General features: G+C 39.9%; 1 non-coding gene across 1 annotated transcript; it reads left to right on the forward strand.

Moving 5' to 3' along the window:
• The first annotated feature begins 6,595 nt into the window (after positions 1–6,595).
• On the forward strand, positions 6,596–6,700 carry LOC130889245 (U6 spliceosomal RNA). The gene has a single exon (XR_009058517.1). It is a non-coding gene; the product is annotated as a U6 spliceosomal RNA (small nuclear RNA).
• The last annotated feature ends 2,354 nt before the right edge of the window (positions 6,701–9,054 follow it).

Below are 9,054 nucleotides of genomic sequence, written 5' to 3' on the forward strand. Positions count from 1 at the left end.
AAATCTTTAATTATAGTTCTTTATTCTTGGGAATTTTATACATATAAACAATGAAGGATGGTCATATCAATTCCATATTTCCCTTTTTCAACTCAAGTCTTTTCAGTATTTCTTCCTCCAAACTTGAATCCTCCTCCTCATCTTCCTTTTCTTCTTCCCCTTATTCCATTTTTCCTTATTCCTTTTTGATATCACACTAAGTTCAATCAAGGTTAACCATATAGGCATAATGGGTAGGTCCATTCACTAGACCATGGAAAACCTACTAATTAAAGAACCTTCATAAAAGAATGGTTCACCCTCTTTGATCAGCAATCACCTACTAATAGGCCTCCATAAGAGGTGAGGACTGGAAAGCATCTCTCTGACCAATGACAAAATTTTGACTTCCTTGATCTTGTGCAAGTCTTGTTCAAGCTATTTTAGCTTCTGTAAGTGCCAACTGCAATAACCATGACATGGTCAGAAAAAAACATTTCACACGAGTTCTCCAGTTCTTTGTTACTTCACCCACCCCTTCCACAATGTTTCCTGAGCTTTGGCAATAGTAGGTCAAGGGGGTTGGTTGCTTAAGATGTCCTGTTTAAGGCTATATTGGTTACATTTCTGCTGCTGTGAATAAAACCTACAATGAATAATTTATGGAAAAAAGTTTTTTTTATTCTTTTTTAATTAAAATTTCCACCTGCTCCCCGTTTCCCATTTCCCTCCCCTCCTCCCAAATATTGCCCCCTCCCCCCACTCCCCTCCCCCTATCCCCACTCCTCTTCTCCTCCCCCCACACCATTCCCCCTCCCTCTCGATACTGAAGAGCAGTCCAAATTCTCTGCCCTGCAAGAAGACGAAGGTCTTCTATCTACGACCAGGAAGGTGAGCGTCTAATCAGGCTAAGCTCCCACAAAGCCAGTTCATGTATTAGGATCAAAACCTAGTGCCATTGTCCTTGGCTTCTCATCTGCCTTCATTGTCCGCCATGCTCAGAGAGTCCAGAATCAACCCATGCTTATTCAGTCCCAGACCAGCTGGCCTTGGTGGGCTCCCAATAAATCAGTTCCACTGTCACAGTGGGTGGGTGCATCCCTCGTGGTCCTGATTTCCTTGCTCATGTTCTCCCTCCTGTTGGGCTATTGTGCCAGAGACATAAGAGTCCATGATAGCATATGGGTATAGTGGTGAGAAGATATGACAACAGCGAGCAATAGGAATGGCAGCAGGAGAAGGAATCTCAAAGGTCATATCATCAAACACATGAAGCAGAGAACCAACTGGAAACAGTGCTGCTTTTAACACTCAGAACATGAATGCTGTGATACCCCTTTCTTCGCTCTTTTTTCCTGCACAGGAAATATTTGAATCTCCCAAAGCAAGTTGATTTTTCATTTGTAAGGTCCACAGGTATCATTTTCAAAAATTGTTCAGAATAAAACTTACTGGAAAATGTAATCAAACTAAAAAAAATTGCTTGACGAGCAAGGATTACATTTAGGAAGTGACATTTATTTGTCCCTCAACCATGGTGAAGTCTGTGCTGGCACATGACAGGACTTGGCATATTTGCCCCGTCATGCCCTGTCCCTGTTGTGAGGGAGCTTCCTCAATCTGACCATGCTACAATCTCTTAAATGTCACCCATCAGAGAAGCAAAGAGCTGTCCCATGCTGAAAGAGTGACAAATTAGGTGGCTTTTTGTTTCACTGTTGAATTCCGGATTTCTGAGTGTGAGTTGTTTGTCAGACAGCAGAAGTTCTCCTGCTTCAGAGGAAGGATCTCTTTGTGTTCCTAGTGGTGTGAGAGGTCAGTCAGGAGATTCTCTGATCAGGAGTGCTTGGTCTCATAGCCCAGAATTTCCACCTGGTCTCTTTCTTGAAAGTGGACTGTTCAAAGCAGTTAAACAAAGGGTTTGTCATAGAAACAACTCAGAATTTTGGAGTGATAAATTGGAACTCATATAAGTTGGTTATTTTAAGAGTAATAATTATATTATTCATGATGTGGTTATGGAAACAAAGAAACCTAGGCATGGTAAGTGTGTTCTACCTCTGCCTTCTAGACCACGTGTGGCTGCAGACTGTTATGAATATAGCCAGACACAAAACTGTAAACTTACTTAAAGCACTAAGAGCTGTGTTTTTATGACAAGAATGGATGGTTGTGTAGTGTGGGCTTTGTAGATGATAGCATCTTGTCACATGCCAAGAAGTTGAACACACCTGAAAAAATTGTTATGACCTGACTTGTGTACTTTGAGTCAATATCTATCTCTTGATATCTAAGGATGTAATGGCATTGGAAGATAGGATATTTAAAGAGGTAACTCAGTTAAAGTGATATTATTGGGGTGAGTCCTAATCAGTACAACTGTGGTCCTTATAAATGGTAAGGACTCACTGTGTCGAGCAAAGTCACTGTACCCTTCTTCCCATTCTCTCCCACTCTTGATTTCTAATACAAACATGAACATACATACCTTTTGGAAATCCAAAGTTCTTCTTCTGACTATGGCAAATATCTTTTGCTTTTAAAATTGTTTATCAACATGCATCTGTTTTACATATTAATATCATTCAACACACATTGGCATGCAATGTACCTATATTAAATCATTGCTCTAAACAAAGAACCTGAGACACTCTGTCCCAAAGACAATCTCTAGACTTTGTTAGGATAAAAGCATGCAATGGAGAGAACCTCTATGACCCTCTGTTCATTCTCATCCATCTGGACACTCTCCATCAGAGTTACAGAGAGGTCAATTTGCAGAGGCTCATCACTGGCATCTTTGTATCCATACATATCCACGTTTTAGTGAGCAGTTGCTGTGCCTGCCTGTCCCACTAACTTCTTTAGGAATGCTTCTATATTTCAATGTAAAGTTTCAGTGGTGGTGATGCTTTTATTAAGACCCCAGTTTTCAAGTGTAGCAACTAAGATTTAGCCATTTTTCCAGGGGAAGCAAGCATGGTAATAACATCAGTGATGACAATCAATCATCCTTAGATGTACCCTTGTCTTAAATCTCAGACCTTGAAACCCTCCAATTAACTGGTCCAAGTGGACTTGACCACTGGGGTAAGTTGAAATCTCATGACAAGTTGATTACCCTGGATAATCTAGGTAAACCAAGTGAGTCCAATTAGATCCATAAGTATCACATGGTGCTCTCCAGATGACAGAAAGGGAAAACAGACAAGCTAATAGAAGAAATGAAACAATGGACAAAAAAGATGTCATGGGAGTACAATTTCTGCCCTTAAAGGTGAGGTGGGGGGCTACATGCAGAATGAAGACAGTTATTCCAAAAGGCAATTAAACAGATTATTCCACAAAGTCCACCAGTGAAAGAGACATTTCTGTAACTCCGAGAGATCCATTTCATACTTATGACCTCCAAAACAGAATAAATCATTGCATGTCACTTTAATAAACTAAGATTATGATCATTTGTTGTAGAGACACTTTAAAAGTCAAAGAGCCTTCCATTTCTTCCTCTTGAGTATGAAAGTTGAATGGAGAATATGTTCTGTTTATTTATTCCTTATAACCCTGCTGGCTTTCCACATCACTTATTTAATCCTGATAATGATTCTGAGTGTTGGGAGGAAAAAACTGCTATATCTTCTTCAGACTGACAATGACATCATTAGTTTACCTGAATCAAGATAGGATCTATTTGGATAAGAAATTAAAAAATCTAAAATTGGTATAAGTTCAGTTAAAGTTGAGTGACTGGACAGATAGATGAGTCAACAAATTAATGGAAGATGTATAAAAAAGATTGATAGAAGAATAAGGGAAGGTATGAATGGATGGACCAATGAATGAATCTGGATTGATGCACAGATGAGTGGATAGAAAGATGAGTAAACAATGGGCTGAATAAATGCATGCATTAGACTGGCATGTTCTACTGTTGTGCATATTAGTAGATGATAAATCAAATAATTTATGCCAAGCATTTGGTATGTGCTTGATTTAAAGAAGATACACAGTAAATAATATTAACTAGTAGGATTTTATAGTCAGAGTGCTGGGATTGATTATTATAATGCCTGATCCTTTGTTTCCACCTTCAGGGGGTTATAAATTAACCCAAAAATACATAAACAAATAAAGAGTAATTGCAAAACCAAGTACTATTTCACTGAGTGATGTACAGATATTAATCTAAAACTCTGCTAAAGGCTTCAGGCTCACTAAGGACCTATTGCTCTTCTCTATTTCACTTTTCTTTTCTTCTAGTTCAGAGAAAATAGAAAAGATCTAGGAAAAATCAGACCTGGCAGAAAAAAAATGATAAGATCACTGCCTTTTCTCTTATTGGTATTATAATTTGTGATGATAGACAGGCCTTGTGATCTCAGCGGCATGATAACAAAAAGAAGACATGGATAAATAGATGATTGGTAGCCTCTCCGGTACAGCTCAATGATTTGCTGAAAGTATACATATGCAAGTGCGAGTTATACAGGGTGAGACACAAAGGAGAAAATCAGGACTACCTGAACACCTACTGTGTGCTAAACACTGTGTGTTCTATGCAATTTAAGCTCCAAAGTAAATGCTGAGCATAAGGCCATGCCATCTCCATTTCAATGAGAATACACAGATCAGCAATGAAGTAAATGGGAAATAAATCCTCAAACAGGTTTGCTTACTCAAATGTCATTCTCTTCCCATCCCTAGAAAAGTAAATTTAGGGTTATGTTAAGGTGATAGAAGCCTTCAGAATCAGTCTCTGCAATAAGTTATTACTCTTTCTGTAGCCTCAGATGTAGTTCCCTCTTTGGATATGAGTGTTTTTTTTTTTTTTCTGAGAAACTCTCATCTCTGAAGAAGTAATTAACATAGGATTGACCTTGGACCTCTTTTAGAAATAATCACATACTCATGCCTGACTGATCATCATGTGTCTTATGTTTCAGTTCACAGTACATGCCCCAAGGATGGACATATGATTCACATCAACACAATAGATGTCAGTCACAAAACATCACCAAGAATTATTGAAAAGTCTTTCTCTCCTCTTCTCCCTTTCCTCCTTCCTCTTCTTCCTTCACATCTTCTTTCTCTCTATCTCTATGTCTGTCTCTCTGAATGTATTTGTGTCTCTCTGTCTCCTTCTGTCTCTACCCCCACTACACCCCTTGTGGTGCCTGGAAACAGACAAAAATGACACAGTTTTCTGACCCACAGAAGCCTACATGAAAGAAACTGGAACTAAGACACACAGATACTTCTGATGGTAAACTCTTAATTCCTAGATTCAATCAAATTCAATGCCAGTAACTTCCAAACTTTTTTTGGTTTTGTTCAAGTCTATTTGGGTTGAGTTTTGGCCATATGCCACAAGGAGTTCTACTAATACAAACTGACACTGGAAGTAATTTGAGCTCATTTTGAACAGATACCTAGGCTGCCAACTCATGAGTCATAGAAGGCATAGGGGGTTCAGACCTCTGGAACAGGAGACTTACATAAACTGTGAAGGCCATCAGGACCCAGCCAACTAGACTGAGTTTCCAGAAGTTAACAAATCCTATCCAGGAACTAGATTGCCAGAACCTGAAAAGGAGGGGCCTGGGGCAAAGATAGTACTATACCCTAAAGGCAAAGCAGACTACAATCCAAGGTTTAGTCATGCCTTGTGTACACCACGCTTAGGAAAAGAAAGACTTCAACAGATGGCTGGACACTTTCTTTCACTGCTCAGCTCCTAAATTCTAGGAGATGCCGATGGTACCCAACAAGAAACCTCATGGGAAGAAAGCAAGGACAGAAGGAGGATACAAACTAAAGAGATTGCCAAACAACACAAGATGTAGAGGATGACTTTAGGGCTAACACTCCTCAATTAGTCCCCACAAGTCACAGATGACAAGGTGTTAACAGGAAGAAGTGGTGGTGAGCAAGATTTTAAGAAAGGCCTGAGATACCTTCCAGGTAGTTTTATATCGTGGCATTCGTAAGATGATCATGAATGTGGCAGTAGTGATGTTAATCATGGTGGTGCTATCAGTGACAAGATGATGATGGCTGTGTTAAACGTAGTAGCAGCAAGCATGGCAGGGTGGTACCAGTCCATGGAATGGTTGGTAATTGTCATCTCTCCCGTGTTATCTAGAAACTATGCATCATACTGGATCAATTATTTCACTTACTTCTAATGGCAATACAATGAAATAGGCCTTATCGGCCCCATTAAGGTATTATACTTAGCAGAACACACCCATGAGTATCTGACTCAAAAACTAATGTTTTTGGGTTCCATGCTCTCACTCCATTTGTACATCCTGGAAACATCCATGCCCTTTAGTGCACTTTTAATCATCCTGGGCTTTACAAATAGTTCAGTATCTGTGTATCCCTAAGCTCATAGACATTTTTAACACATAGTCTCCTAGATTTTGGCTTGCAATATTTCACGTAAGAGAACTTTTCAGCCAAATATTTTGCTGATTCCTATTTGTGTCTAGTTGTTTTTAAATGTATCATTGACTCGAAAAAACACACGAGAAAGCATTTGGGATAATACAAAATTAAAACTCTATGAAATTACACAGTAGCATCTATCTGTCTTTGAAAAGTCATCAGTCATGCTCTCTGTGGCAGAACAAATACTGAAATTGGAATGATACAGAGAAGATTACCATGGTCCCTGTGCAAGGATGACACACAAATTCATGTAGAAGTCCGTATTTTTAAAAACCATCCTGACTGAAGTAACCCAGACCCAGAAAGACGAACATGATATGTACTCACTCATAAGTGGGTTATTAGACTTAAAGAAAAGTCTACAATACACTACCACTAAGAAGCTAGGTAGCAAAGAGGACCCTAAGAGAGACATGCATTAATGCCCCCATGGAAGGGGAAATAGACACAATATCCTGAGTAAATTGGGATCACAGGGGTAAGGGGTTAAGGGGAAGGGGAGGAGAATATGAGGAAATGAGAAGGTTGAGTTGGGGGAGGGACAGAGAAGAAGAGTAAGGAAAGAGCCATCTTGAGAGAAGAAGTCATTATAAGGTTAAGAAAAAGCCTGGTATTAGGGAAATTCCCAGGAATCCACAAATATGAACCCAACTAAGACTCTAAGCAATAGTGAAGAGGGTATCTTAACTGGCCTTCCCCTGTAATCAGATTGATGACTACCATAATTGCCATCATAGAACCTTCATCCAGTAACTGATGGAAGCAGATGCAAAGATCTACAGTTAAGCACTGAGCCAAGTTACTGATGTCTAGTCAAAGAGAGGGAAGAGGGATGATATGAACAAAGGGGTCAAGGTCATGACAGGGAAACTCACAGAGATAGCTGACCAGAGCAAGTGGGAGCTCACTGACTATAGCCTGACATCTGGGTAATCTGCGTAGGACCAAACTAGGCCCTCTGGATATGGGCGACAGTTCTGTGGCTTAGGCAGTCTATGGGACCACCGCTAATGGGACCAGGATTTATTCCTAGAGTATGAACTGGCTTTTTGGAGCCCATTCCCTATGGAGGGATATCTTGCAGTGGGGAGGAGCTTGGTCCTCCTTCAACTTGATATGATAGACTTTGTTGACTCCCCACGGGAAGCCTTCCCCTTTCTGAGGAGTTGATGGGGGTTAAAGGGGGGAAAGTGAGGGCAGTGGTAGGAGGGAGGGAGGCAGAACTGTGGTTGGTATGCAAAACAAAAAACTTTTAAATTAAAAAAATAATTAATAAAAGAAAAGTCATCAGTCATCACTCAAGGTTATAACATAATTATCCAAGCCAAAACTAAGACTTCATGTGTGTGGGAATCGACCAACAAATGGAAGTGGTCAAAAGGCCAGCCATGGTGGGACATTTTCTCCTTGAGATGTTTCTAAGGGCAGCTTTGTAAACGGATGGTACTGACCCAACAGAGAGTATCCATGGTGGACACTTGACCAGTCTAACAACGCATTAGACTTGAAACATCATCCTTCTCATCCTAGGAGTTATTGGAGCTGATGGGGCTGATACAATCAGGCACCAGGATATTCACTGCAGCGCATCTGTTAGCAAACTCTGTGCCTATGGTCCTATCACTAACCTTGCAGGAACAGGGGCTCCTTACCTTCATGAGAGCCATGAGCTAAGTCTCCTTGGAGCCTTTCAAATTTCAGTGCCTGAGGCTGTTTATGCCTTTGCATGGGGTGTATTTCCTTTACCTGTCTTCTTCATAATCTCCTGCTATTTATCATCAGAAATAACCAGTGTGTTAAAGTGCAATGAAAAACTTCAAAATGAGATTTTTCAAAATATAATGTTCTACCGGAGTACTCATCAATAACAACCCTGCCTTATGGCATCAGTGGCAAGGTCCATCATCCCTTCCCCAATCCAATCTGTATACCAAGGAGCAATCTATGCTTTTCAAACAGTAGCTTTGACTGTTTTAGGCTCTGACCCAATTTTCCTTTCCCATTGTTAATATGGATGTAGATAGTGTTGTCCAGCCCCTACCCTATTTCTTTAGCAATTAAAAATTCTCCCTTCACAGAAAGGCCCAAGTGAAGGTTTTCTCATGGTTAAAAAGCAAAAAAATTATAAGGCTTAAAGTTCCTCAGTTCTTTTTATCAAACCTTAGGTCAAACATTTGTGATCTGCTCTTATATCCATCAACACATTACTAGTTAACCAGGAAGACTATGACTGTTCAAAGATGGCCCATGGTAGGCTAGAGAAGAAGGCCAAGGGTAAATGTTCAGAGATTTAAAGAAATTTTTTGTGTTAACAGTGTCCTAACACATGACCATATTTCTGGTGATCCTTTTTGTATGCAAGGTATTGATCCAGCAAGATGGGGGAGGGGAAGGGGGAACTAGTTCTTTGGTATGAAAGTTTAAAGGCACTGAGAAGAGGCACACACCTATTTGTAACATGTAATATTTCCATATCATGGTGGTGCAAATGTGATGCTTAACTAACTCGATATATGCTCTTTGGACATTGTGTGAAGTGATGTGAACTCTAGATTCAGACTGCATGGTTTATAACCCTGTTTCTGCATTTACCAACTCAGCAATCTTATCCAAATTCCTTAA

Source organism: Chionomys nivalis, chromosome 17 (assembly GCF_950005125.1).
Source record: "Chionomys nivalis chromosome 17, mChiNiv1.1, whole genome shotgun sequence".
In the NCBI taxonomy this organism is placed as follows: Eukaryota; Metazoa; Chordata; class Mammalia; order Rodentia; family Cricetidae; genus Chionomys; species Chionomys nivalis.